The sequence below is a fragment of the Sus scrofa genome, chromosome 3 (assembly GCF_000003025.6).
Source record: "Sus scrofa isolate TJ Tabasco breed Duroc chromosome 3, Sscrofa11.1, whole genome shotgun sequence".
In the NCBI taxonomy this organism is placed as follows: Eukaryota; Metazoa; Chordata; class Mammalia; order Artiodactyla; family Suidae; genus Sus; species Sus scrofa.
This window is the reverse complement of record NC_010445.4, coordinates 32,705,877-32,719,666: the sequence shown is the minus strand read 5'-3', so window position 1 is coordinate 32,719,666 and position 13,790 is coordinate 32,705,877.

Genomic DNA, 13,790 nt, shown 5'->3' with positions numbered 1-13,790 from the left:
ACCAAAGGAAAAAAAGAAAAAGAAAAAAAAGATGGGTAGAGGACACACAGCATCTTGTTTCTGGACCCAGGCTGATGGTGGAAGTACAGGGACCCACAAGGCACACAACAGATGAGTTGGTGGAGAGAGGAAACTGGGACCAGATCTTTGGGGGCTGTGCACACCCAAATCTCCCCAGGAGCTAACTGTGGGTCACCCAAGGGTCAGCTGTCTGCTAGGTTCCAGTGCCTACACCAAAGAGCTCCAGAGGATGCCCCAAATGTGCAAAATGGAAGTTACCTCCCATCCTGCCACGACACCGTGAGAACTGAATGAAAAAACATGTGTACAAATTTCCTAGTACATGGTGGGTTTTCCAAAAATGGTCACCATTATTGGAGCCCTGAGTTTCACCATCATGTGTCTCCTCTCTTTAATATTCCTGTATGTATTAAAACTACCACAAGCTTGGGATTAAAAATAATTCAGAGAAGAATTAAAATATTAAAATAAAAATATTCTAGAGAAGGATATAAGCAGAAGGAAAAAAAGGATCCTCCTCCTTTCCCTCACTCCACCAATGGACGTTGATGTTGTTGGGAACAGAAGTCCTCAGTCCACAGAGTCAAGAAGGTGAATCCAGGAGTTCCCGTCATGGCGCAATGGAAACAAATCTGACGAGGAACCATGAGGTTGCAGGTTTGATCCCTGGCCTCGCTCAGTGGGTTAAGGATCCAGCATTGCCATGAGCCGTGGTGTAGGTCGCAGACTCGGCTCGGATCTGGCATTGCTGTGGCTCTGGCATAGGCCAGCGGCAACAGCTCCGATTAGACCCCTAGCCTGGGAACCTCCACATGCTGTGGGTGCGACCCTAAAAAACAAAACAAAACAAAACAAAACAAAAAAAGGTGAATCCTCTCCCTGACAGGCAGTGACCCTCCACATGACCCTGAGCAAGTCACTTTCCCTCTCTGGGAAATGGCCTCTTCTGCACAAAAAGGAAGCTGGGCTAGTCCAGCTGTTCCTACACTGGACAAGCAGAATTTCAGGCCCTAAGAGATTTGAAAAGTCCCAATACCCAGGCCGTACCCCAAGCTGTGAATCAGTTGGGACCCAGGCACCTCGGTGTGTTTTTAAAACTCTCTAGATTGTTTCAGTGAGCAGCCAGTTACCAGGAACGAAGCCAAGCCTTCTCGAACCTCAGTGTGCCTACAGACAGCCCTAGGTCTGGGCAAAAATGTACATTCTGCTTCAGCAGGTCTGGACATCTACCAAGCTACTGGGTGATGTCCAGGCTGCTAATCCAAGGAGCCTGTTGAGAGCAGGGAAAGAGGGACCTGACCACTGCTTGAGAAACTCTGTCAGCCTTGGAATACTCTCTTCAAATAAATAAAAGTTTGCATGGGAACATATTATAGCAGAGCTGGTCTGGCTGAATGGGAAGGAATGGGAAACAGGAATGTCATGCTCAGACTCAACCTCAACCCCCTGATAGGTAGAATCATCCCCCCCATGCCCCCCAAAAGAGGTATCTTGTCTTAATCCCCAGAATCTGTGAATATGTTCTGATAGCAATGGGGAATTGAGGTTTAGGGTGAAATTCAAGGTGGTTAGCTAGCTAATCTGAAAATAGAGGAGCCCAGATTAACCAGGTGGGCCCAACTAATCAGAAGCACTCCTTACGAGCGGAAGAGGGAGGCAGAAGAGGTCAGAGTGATTATGTGCGTGGAGAATTCAACCTGCCGTTGCTGGCCTTGAAGACCGAGGCAGGGGCTGTGAACCACAGAATGCAGGCAGCCTCTAGAAGCTGAAAAGGATGAGCAAACAGATTCTTCCTGGAGGATCCAAAAAGAATACCTTGATTTTAGCCGGGTGGGACTTATACTGGACTCTGAAGTCCAGGACTGTAAGATAAATCTATGTTTTTGTAAGCCCCTCAGTTTGCACTAATTTGTCACAGCAGCCGTAGGAAACTAATACCACCACCACCCCCCACAGCCCCGAATGCAACTCCTGTAAAAACCTAGGTCACTAAAAAACAGCTGGACTAGCTGACTTTCATCAATTGGCTCCACGATGGGGCTGAGATACATCAGCCCTGCACTGCTACCTCCTAGGCAGTGTTCAGAGTTTGCTGACGCATCCTGGTCCCAGGATTCCAGAGCCCCCGCTGGCCCCCTTTCTGGCAGGAGGGGAATCCCTGGTAGCCTCTTCAGCAATGAGGAGACTATTCTCAGCTCAGCAGCTGAATATTTCAGCAAAGAGCAGCTTGAAAATGTCTCCTACCCGCCACCCCACCCCACCCAGGGGAGACCTCTGTTCCTCTCCTTGTGCTGTACCTGGCCAGATTTAGCCTAACACCTGCCTGTTCCCTACTACCATGGTACCCAGAGCACCTCTGGTACAACCAACCAGCACAGGGCAGGACAGGACAGGGGGTGAGGGGGCAACCCCGAATCTGCTCCAGTCTGGTCTCCCCTATCCCATATGTGGGGAGGTTGAACTGTTTTGTAGGAGAACAGAAGGATGGGGTCTTGGGGGACAGGGAGAGGGGCGGTCCTGGAACAGATGAAGGCTTACCAAAAGGCATCAGAACAGTGGTTCTCAGCCCTGCTACACACTAGATCCATCCAGGAAGCGTTTAAACTCATGATGCTCAGACTGCTCCACCCCAAACCACTTAAACCGGAATTTCTAGGGCAGGGCCAAGGTGGCCTTTTCTTCTTTTTCTAAACCTCAATGTGCATTCAGGAGTGAGACCCGCTAGATCAGTGGTTCCCAGAGCGTGGGTCACAGATCAACAGCATCAGGATCGCCTGGGAGCTTGTTAGAGCTGTAGAATCTCAGGCCACACCCCAGACCTGTCCCATCAGACCTTGCATTCAACAAGGTTCCCATGAGAGTCTTTGACATGTTAAGTTTGAGAAGCACAATGGATGGCGGAGCATAAAAGGTAAGACCGCCAGCTCTGGGTCTGGCTGCCTGAGTCTGTGGCGCATCTCTACCGCCGCACAGCCATGAGGCTTTGGGCAAATGACAACCCCTGAGTTCCTCCTTTTGACTTTCTCCTGCATTCCACCAGCGCCATTGAGCCAGGAAACCTTTAGAGCCCACAACAGCCCAGGGAGCCTCAAGGGGAAATCCAGGAGAACCCACAGCCCGCCTTAGAGGAAGTGAATTGGGTGGGTCCCGAAGCAGAAACACTTTGGAGGAGCGCCTGAAGAAAGCAAATGTGAAATTTCAAATGTAAAATGAGATATGTTAGGAAATGGACCTCATTTAAAGGGTTCTGCCCCTCTGTCTGTCTCTTTAAATGAGCACCTTCATCCCATCCTATCTCCTGACTTCCAGTTTCAAAAAATCAGTCTCAGGGTGCATATAAATAGATTAACAATCTTGGCCTCATGAAAAAAATTAACAACCCATCCATAGTAGCTGAGAAATAATAGAAGCTTCAGGATGTTCAAGACAAGGATTACAGGGAGTCAGCACTTAACTGAAGCTCCTCCACTGATGTCATCAGAGAACTGGAAGAACGTTGGAAAAGCCAGAGCTTCAGGGGGAGAGCCAGGCAGCTCTCGGAAGAATCTTCAAAACAGGAACAAGGATTTCTCAGTTTGCAGGGCTCTCTGGAAGTGGGCCCTTTCGGATGAAGGCAGGCGGGCTATACTTAGAAAGCGACGCATGGTGAAGAGCAGTTCTGTTACTATAAATTCATTTCCAAAAGCCAAACATATGTGTGTGCACACACATAAATACCATATATATGGGGGAGATAAATCGGTATATGACATTTAGCCCTTCCCAAATTGGGAAATAGAGAAGATTACTACTTTTTTTTTTTTTTTTTTTTTTTTTTTTTTTGCTAGTGTGGGAATAAGGAAGATATTTCACTCCAATAAGATCGATCTGGTAGGGAGTAATCTGTATTCCCAAGTGTGGTTCACTCATTCATTCACTCGTTCAGTCTGCAAAGAGTTGCAAGCTTCCATGTGCCAGTGCTATAATTCCAGTCTCTGTGAGGCGTGCAGTCTGGTGCCCACGTCTCACAGTGTGTGCCTAGACCAGAAGCACTGGCTTCTGGTGGGAGCTGGTAAAATGCAGATTCTCAGGGCCCATTCTAGACCTACTAAGTCAGCATCTGTACTTGAGCAAGATCTCTCAGGGACTCCTGTGCACACTAAGGCTTGGGAAGCACTGACCTAGTACAGCCCATTTTCCAAAGTGGCTCAGCCACAGAGGAATGCTGCCTGGAATTGAGATTTCACACATGACCCACAATAGGGTGGCGTTAAATGAAAGCTCAATAAAACTAGCTCAACCCAACCCAATCCATCTGCCCACACCAGTGAAGATTATGCATCCGAGACCTTGCCGACTGACATTACTGCAGCAGCCCCTGGAAGTCGTCAACAGCAATAAGGGGAACTGGGGAGATGCTACCCAACCAGTTCATGATTCATCAGTGCCAGTGTGTCCAGGGACCCTCGCAGGAAGGAAGAGATGGTTCGAGTTGCAGGGTAAGAGAGTTTGGAGGGAAAGTTTGCTTATCTTAGTACAGAGACTGGAAAGTGTCAGGTTCCATTTCCAACACTCAAACCCGCTCATGGATGGATGGGCTCCAAGATCGGCAGGGAAACAGATGGAAGTGAAAGGAAAAAATATCATTTTCCCCAAACTTGCTGAGTCCGATGAAGATGTTGGGAGATTTGGACGCAGCCAGCATAATTAATCTTACCAACTTTACCTTGAGTTTCATTTTTGGTGCGGGACTGGCATCAGCTTAAAAGTTAATTACCAGCAAGAAACAAATCATGCAGTGGATGTGCACATTACAAACAAATTAAGTTCTTAAAATAGGTAACACACCACTTGGAACAATGGTTTATGAGCCCAAGGGTGCATGAAAATAACTGTGGAAGGTGAGCAAACCAATAGCTAAGATATGTGAATCAAATGAGGGAAAATTGCAGATATTAACCAAAATAGAGAAACCTGGTCAACACCTCATTTTGTAAACAACAAGCCAAGCGAACTGATCCAGGATGCAACCCCCGTGGAGTGAGGAGGGAGGCCCCTGAGGGAAACAGGGCTCCCCAAAGATGCAGACACAGCCAGAGGGCTGGGAATCAGGGCAAGAGGAGGGGCTCCCGGCAGGAAGAGCTCAGCTCAGAGCTGGCAGGCAGCATCCCACCACAAAAGGGTAGATTCAGAGGTGTGTGGGAGAGGAGGTTTCAGTGGTAGAAAGTTGGAAATTGAGTCCCAAGTCCTCCTCGTGAAATGAGGAAACTAAGCCCAGAGAAGGGAGATCATTTCCCAAGATCCCACAGCAAATCTCCTCACTCCATGCTAGACTCCCTCCTCATTCAGCAGGGGTTGCAAATCCATGTGCCCACAAGGTTAGGCAGGCAGCAGAAATGCAAGATGCTGGTCTAACATGGGAGACTAGAGGCCAGCACTGTCCAACACAAATCCAATGGGAGCTAGATTTGTCATTTTTAAAATGACTTTTTTTTTTTTTTTGGCTTTTTAGGGCCGCAAGTGTGGCACATGGAAGTTCGCAGGCTAGGGGTCGAGTCAGAGCTGCAGCTGCCAGCCACAGTCACAGTCATAGCAACCCAGGATCTGAACCATATCTGCAATCTACACCACAGCTCAAGGCAATGCCAGATCCTTAACCCACTGAGCAAGGGCCAGGGATCAAACCCACATCCTCATGGATACTAGTTGGGTTCATTACCGCTGAGCCATGATGGGAACTCCTGTAATTTAAAAATTTTTAAGACAATATCTCAATCTGGACTAGTCACACTGAAAATGCTCAATAGCTACATGTTGATAGAGGCTACCGGCTACCTTACCGGACAGCACGGCTATAGGGAGTGATGGGGAATGTTTAAAAACAGGAGATGGGGTGATCTGTCTATAGGGAATAGCTGCCACAATCCCAGCCTGGAGGGTTAAGACCACAGCACTGCACCACCCAGAACACATCTGAGGATTAGCATGTGGGCCACTGATTTCACAGCCTCTGTCCTACACCGTGCTACCTCAGAAACAAAGAACTTCATTAAATAATCATCATACGCATCCTTCAGAGCCTAATTCGTCATTGTCAACTACCTCTGGTGACAAGCCCAAGTCTCAGCCCTGTCACTCCTCCATATATGGAACTTAGTGAGTTCTCTGAGCCTCAGTTCTCTCATCTCCAAAATGGGAACAATCTCATAGGTGTGTTTTAAGGCACAAATGAGATCATTAAACAGAAAAGCAACTCATAAAAGTCAAAACACTGCACAAACATAATTACTGCTCCTGGAACAGCCTCAGAGAACAGGCGTGGCTAACCGTCATGATGGCATCCGAACCTCATCTGCTGTTGTTACTGCCTGGCCACATCCTGTCTCTGAAGCTTAGAGAAGTCTTCTTCACTAAGAGTTTTCTGCCTCTCTCATCACCTCCTCCCTACTGCAGTACACACCCATCTGAAACCCCAGCACTAATTCACTTATTCATTCAGTAAACACCACTGAGCACCCACCTTGCATTGGGTTCTGAGAACAGAGGCCAGAGAATATAGTGGACACTGTCGGTGCTCTGCCCACCCCTTCTACAAGTTCTCTCTGGCTCATTCCCCAGCTTCCACCTGCTCAGCTCACTTCCTCTACCCTCCCCCCCCCAGAGGACTGCCTTCGAGCTGCAGAGCCCCCATCACTCATATCTCAGCCTTGTGAAAATGCCTGGGAGTTGACATCCCCAGTGACTCACTGGGGCAGGAGTGTACAAGCTCGGCTCCCCTTGACTCGAAGTGGGTCAGACTCTAAGATGTCATTTCCCCCCCAGAGCTCCCCGCAGGGTCACACTATGGCTGGGCTTGGTCTGAAATCTCATCTCTGTTTGGCTGCATTCCTTTCCCTACCCTGCTTCCCCAACTCTCTTGCTATCAGTTTCTCCTGGGGGTACTTTCCTAATAAATCATGCACCGTGAGTCCTCCTTCCAGGGTCTGACTCTGGGAGAACCTAAGGACACAAACATGATTCAGACACAGTCCCTGCTCTCAAGAAGCTCTCCAGATAACCAGAGGCCAACATACCACCAACTGGAAAACGCTGGATTTGTCAGGATTCCTTTTGGAGAAAGTGCGCTATTTGGAAAGATGTCTTCACGAATTCACTGGGGGCAAAATTGATTCCTTACGGGCATGAGTGCTGCTGATGCCAAGACTTCAAGAGAAGAGGATGAAACTGCTCTACATGAGATGATGGGAGGAACTTGTCTGTTTCCCAGGGAAGAAAATGAGGTGTGTGTGCCAGGCACAGAGGGGAGGCCAGGAGCAGTGCAATGTGGTATGTGATGCCTCTCATCTTCAACATGTTAGCAAAGGAGCACGCAGACACAGGGCTGGGAATGGTAGAGACTACAAGGAACTAGGCCTGTGAGAAATCATGGGGAAGGCTCTGGACCATCTTAGGCCACAGCATTAGGAACATTTGAAGCAAGTTTGTAAGCTCCCACCAAGGCCTCCTGCTTCTGTGTCTGCCCCCTCCCACACTGACAATTCCCTACCAGCAGCCAGAGTGAACTTTAAACTGCAACTAGGTCTTGACATCTAAATTTACAGTCCCGGAGTCCAGGTCACGTCATGCCTCTGTTTAAAAACCCTCTGATGGCTTCCTGTTGCATTTAGAAAAAAAAAGTCCAGAGTTCTTATCCTGGCTTCTGTGACCCTATAAGATCCTTCTTTCTGTTCCTTGAACAGATCCCATCTTGCTACCACCACTGGGCCTTTGCACTGGCTATTTGCTCTGCCTTGACCACTCTCTAAACCCCCAGCCCTTTCCTGGACCGGATGTTTCTCATCATTCAATTCTCAGCTCAACCATCATCTTCTCACTTAAGTCATTCCTTACCATTCTGTGTATTTTAGCACCTCCCCCTCAACCTATACCACACGATTCTAAATCAGTTTCTTTAGAACATTTACCACCCTCCGAACTTGCACTATCAATTCATGTGTTCACTTGTTTATCTCTCCAGCCCCAGAACAAAAGCTTTATGAAGGCAAGGACCTTATCTTATTTACTCTGTCTACAGAGTCCAGCACATAAAGATGCTCAACAGACAGTTGCTGAGTGACCAAATGAGCTTCTGAGGGACAAGGGAGCCCCAAACTGGCATTTCGATGCCGTAAGCAAGTGATATTGACCTAAAAGTGAATAAAGGAAGGATATAGCAAGCTCTGTGAGAGCAGACAGGGATCGGAGAAGGTTCCCTAAAAGAGAGGCTATTTGAGCTGAGCCTTGACACACAGGCCTTTGCCTTATCCATGTGCTCTGATTATGCCTCCAAAGCACAAAGCTCCTTCTGATTCAGGCCTTTCGTAGATACTGTTCCCTCTTTCTGGGAAGTTCCTCTCCATTCTTCACCTGGCAAATTTCTGTCCACACTCGAGGTTTCATCTTAAAGGCCTCTTGTTCAGCCAAGTATTCAGTCCTTGACCCACTCCCATCCAGTGAGGTTGTCCATTCAGTTCTCCTCCAAGCAGCTTATTTTCATCATTCTTAGCATCACTCTCTGGGAATTCCCTGTTTCAGACCTGGCTCTCCCAACTAGACTATGAGCTCCATGAGGGCAGGGCTGTATCTTCTTCACTGTTGTATCCTCAGCAACTAGGGTGATGCCTAGCACATAACAGGTGTTCAATAAATCTTTGTTAGTGAGTGAGTCAACGGGAGCCCACATGGAAGAGAGAGGAGAAGGACATTCCCAGCACAGCTAGGAGCATATGCACAGGCCAGAAGCCTTGGAGCATTCGGGAAATCATATAGTATTCGGGGTGGCAAGGCGATCATGTGCACATGGAGAAAAGACATGACACAGAGTACAGGAAGCAGGGAGGTATGAGGTCTGGGTGGGAACTTCCATCACCCATTTTCCCTGCCAATACACAGGTCCCTACAATTATGGTCCCTTCTGCCTCTGAGTGATGAAGGAAGAGAGTGAGTTTGCTTTTCCAAGGTCTCCTGAAATAAGGGACGAATCTTGTGAGAAACCTCCCATGTGCCAAGAAGGACGAAGAAAGAGAAAGAGGGAACAGGTAGCTACTCCAATGAATTGCAGGTCACCATAGGTCTGGACCAGAAGACCAGGCAACACACTCGCCTCGGAAGGAGAGATCCAAACAAAACCCAAACAAGTTCAGGTCAAAGTGAGTCACTTTGAATCACCCAGTTTTCTCCTGTTGTTAACAGCTCTGTGAAGAAAAATATGGAGATTTATATACTTATGATTTCTATATTAATGTATTATTTATGTATCAACAGTAACGTTGGTGGGAGATCTGGGTCCGAAGATGCCTACTGTGATGATCATCAGCTCTGTTCCACCTTCCGGACCCACTTCGGTGTCACTTCTGAACTGCGTGTTTAAATGACGATGCGAAACCTTCCTTCACTCTGCTTTGGTCTTTCTCCAGGATGCCCCATTATTCCTCTTCAACTTCTCTCTTCTTTCCCCTCCCATAAATCTAGGGAGAAGCCTCCCCTCCTTAAACCCTTAATTATTCCAATCATTTGGAAATTAAAAGGATTTCTGAATCCTTTTAATTCTCCCTAGAGGCTAAGATGTCTGAACTCTCAAGTCAAGCACTTGCAGGCTTTCTTCTTTGTACTGTCCCGTATATATTTTTATCCCTCCCCCTAGGAAATAGCCCAGCCATCTGTTTACATTGGGGTGAAAGGAGCATGGAGAGAGAAAGGAAAATGAAGAGAAAGTATGTCATTAATATTTCAAAAATAGTGTTGATTGATTTTCAAATTTACTGGCTCTTTCCTCTGTCATTGTTATTCTGTTAACCTCTTGCAGCAAACCCCTTGCTTGCTTGTTTTATTTTGCATATTGTTTGTTTTAGATCTAGAACCTCTATTTGTTTCTCTCTTATCCTTTCTATTTTTGGCTGAGGTTTCTTTTCATTTATCACGAGCAGATTTTCCTTTACATCACTGAGCATAGTTAAAACAATTGCTTTAAAAAATCCCTATCTGCTGGAGTTCCCGTCGTGGCTCAGTAGTTAACGAATCCAACTGGGAACCATGAGGTTGTGTGTTCGATCCCTGGCCTTGTTCAGGGGATTAAGGATCCGGTGTTGGCCGTGAGCTGTGGTATAGGCTGCAGACACGACTCAGATCTGGGGATCTGGCATAGGCCAGCGGCTACAGCTCCAATTGGACCCCTAGCCTGGAAACCTCCAAATACACGGGTGTGGCCCTAGAAAAAGATAAAAATAGGAGGAAAAAAAAATCCCTATCTGCTAATTCCAACATCTGAGTCATCTTGGACTCTGCCTCCAATGAATTTTCTTTGGAGAATGGGTCACATTTTCCTATCTGTTTGCATTTCAAGTAATTTTTTGGATTGCATCCTAAATATTTGGAACATTATGTCACAGAGACTCTGGATTCTGTTGCATTTCTCCCAAAGAGTGTTGATTTTTAAAATTTTTTTAAAGAGGCAATTAACTTCGTTGGAGTTCCCATTGTGGCGCAGTGGTTAACGAATCCGACTAGGAACCATGAGGTTGACGGTTTGGTCCCTGGCCTTGCTCAGTGGGTTAAGGATCCGGCATTGCCCTGAGCTTGTGGTGTAGGCTGCAGATGCGGCTCGGATCCCGTGTTGCTGTGGCTCTGGCGTAGGCCGGTGGCTACAGCTCTGATTGGACCCCTAGCCTGGGAACCTCCATATGCCACGGGAGCAGCTCAAGGAATAGCAAAAAAAAAAAAAAAAAAAAAAAAAAGAAAAAAAGAGGCAGTTAACCTCGTTGGACCCGAAGTGCAAACTCTACCCGTTGGGCAGCAGCTCAATTCTCAGTTCATCTCATTTAGCCTTATGTGGGCTGCTTAGGGTTTACTATGTGCAAAGATGCTTCAAAAGTCAGCCAAGATTTGGGCAGAATTTATTCACAGATATGAGAATAAAGGGGAGATGTGATGGCTGCTTTCCTATGAAAACAGTTGTCCGTAATTCTTACCCTGGGTCTTCAGTTGCAGGTTCTCAATTGGGGTGGGTTGTTTTTTGGTTTTTGGGTTTTTTTTGTTTGTTTGTTTGTCTTTTTAGGGCCACACCTGTGGCATACGGAAATCCCTAGGCTAGGGGTTGAATCGAAGCTGCAGCTACTAGCCTGCACCACAGTATAGCATCCAAGCCACATCTGCAACCTACACCACAGCTCACAGCAACACTGGATCCTTAACCCACTGAGCAAGGCCAGGGATCGAACCCACGTCCCCATGGATACTAGTGAGGTTTGTTAACTGCTGAGCCCCAACAGGAACTCCCCAACTGGGGTTTTAGACACTACCATCCACCCTGCAGGGGGTTATGTTTTTAAATATTTTTTTCAGAGTTTATATGTGTTACCTGAGGCAAGATCAGTTCAATCAGCACTAATTTGGCTGAGCAAAATTCCTTATTTCACTTAAGAAAGGATTTTAAACTCTAAAAAAATAATAAATAATAAATCAAAATTACATTATCTCATAAGAAAAGACAAGCCTTTTACATATAAAATATAAAATTGCCTACACATTATTTTTAATTTAATCACACACTATGCAAACTTTGCCTAGGATATACAAGCATCAAAGAACCAGTCTGGAAATGACTCTGAATTTGTAACTATTTCCCATCTCACATCAGGCCTGGTTCCGCTTTAGAAACAAAAGGACAAAATAATATTTGTAGAGTACCTTCTACATGTCGAGCCCTTTGCTAGATGACTTGCCAGTTTAAACTACAGCTTTCCCTTCACTTTACTGGTAAGGAAACCTGGGCTTCAAGAGAGTCAGCATATTGGCAAAGTCTCGGAGTCACAGGTGATGGGGATGGAGTTTTCCCTCGGGCGACGGGGATGCTCCACAGAGCCACATATTATCTGCAAAGAGACATCTGCTGGGCACACACCCCCCACTTGAAAAATTCAGGTGTTATCTCTCTTCCAACAATACTGGAGTGCCTCAATGTCACATGTAATGGAGCCCCATGTGATTCCAAGCTGATGGTCCCAGGTAAGCCACACGCTCAAGGAGAGCCCAGTCCCAATCGGTCTGCTTTGAAATTTCCCCAGCATACCCTTACAAATTACAAATACCAACCCTTCTCTTATGCTGCTGATAGGGCTATAAATTGCCGTTTCTGGAGGACAATTTGGCAATACCGTACTAAAACTGTCCAGACCCTTTCACCAAGGAATTTCACTTCTAGGAAAAAAGCCTAAAGGAACAATCAAAGAAGCACACTGAGATTTATATACACCGATGAACGTTGCAGCATCATTTGTTATAGTGAAAAATTGCAAAGAATTGAAATGTCCAAAAGTAGGGAATGGTTAAATAAAATATGATACGGCCACACCATAGAATATTAATATGCAGCTGCTAAGAATCATGTTCCTGGGGAATATTTAAGGACATGGGGGATGATGATGTATATAAATGTTGAACTAGATAAAATAATGCAGAATACAGATCTCGATATAACATTATCCCACGTATTTGGGTGTGTGTTTGTATAAGCATGTGCAGGTACAAAACCTATCTTTGTGTATATCTGAAAGGATATACGAAAAAAGTTAACAGTGGTTACCTCTGGAGGTTGATACTATCCATAACTTTAAAAAAATCTCTTGCCTTCTTAAACCATTTGCTGAATTGAATGTGTATTACTCTTAAAATCAAAAAAGAAATATTTAACTTATAAATGCCATCAAGAGAAACCAGAGTGTCAGAGTGGAAAAAATGGTCATATAGATCCTTAAATACTGGAATTTCAAATAGAGAGGATGAGGGTATTCCAAATCAAATAATTAACAGCCACATGTGAGTTAACCTCTGTCACGTAACAACTTCAAAATCTTGGTGATGTATGACAAGAGTCATTCATTTAACTCACATGTCTGTGAGCTGGCTGGGGTTGGCTGAGCCTAGCTGAGCTCACTTGTGTGTCTCTGAGCTGGCTGGGTTTGGATGACCTGAACTGAGCTGGGGTAGGGTAGCTGCAGTGGCTCTGTTCCACTTGCTTCTCATCCTGTCCAGGGCTGAGGGCCCATCCCACTTCTTCTTCTGCGGAAGAGAGGTGTCTAAAGTGAATTAGATGACCGAGCCCCAGATCAAAGAGCAATCCTGCTTCTTCAATTCGAGGAGACGCAAAGGCACACGTTAAAGAGTCTGAAGGCCATTAATTCCATTTCCAGTGGTCATTCGTAGATAATAGATGCTTGCAATTGGTCTGAGTTGGAGACCATGATGTAGCAGGTCATTGCACTTAGTGACATATTTCCCTACTTCCACCACCTTCACCTCCAGCAACACTTTCTGGACAATACTTTTTGTCCTATGGATATCAAGCATGCTGTATTTCTTGATGACTGGACGTCTGAGTTTGATTTCTGTTGGTTGGTTTGACCAAGATGCTTCCCTCTACCCTCAGTTTTGTGGGTTTGCCTTTATCCTTGCCCTCTGCTCCACTGTCCAGCTTCTCTTCCAGGCTGGGAGCTCACTAAGGATGGGATGTTTTGTCTAATGCAGATGGCTGCAGTGGCCCTGGAGGCAGACCCACCTGGGCATGAACTGCTGTTCCATCACCTGCTGGCTGTGTTATCATGAACAAGATGCTTTAGCTCGTCTGTGCCTCATTTTCCCCATCAGCAAGATATGAATGATAATCAGGGTGTTTTGAGGATGAACTGTGATGACACATGTAGGAAACTTAGCAGTGCGTGGCATGCTTACGGGCCTACACAGTATCAGCTATTCCT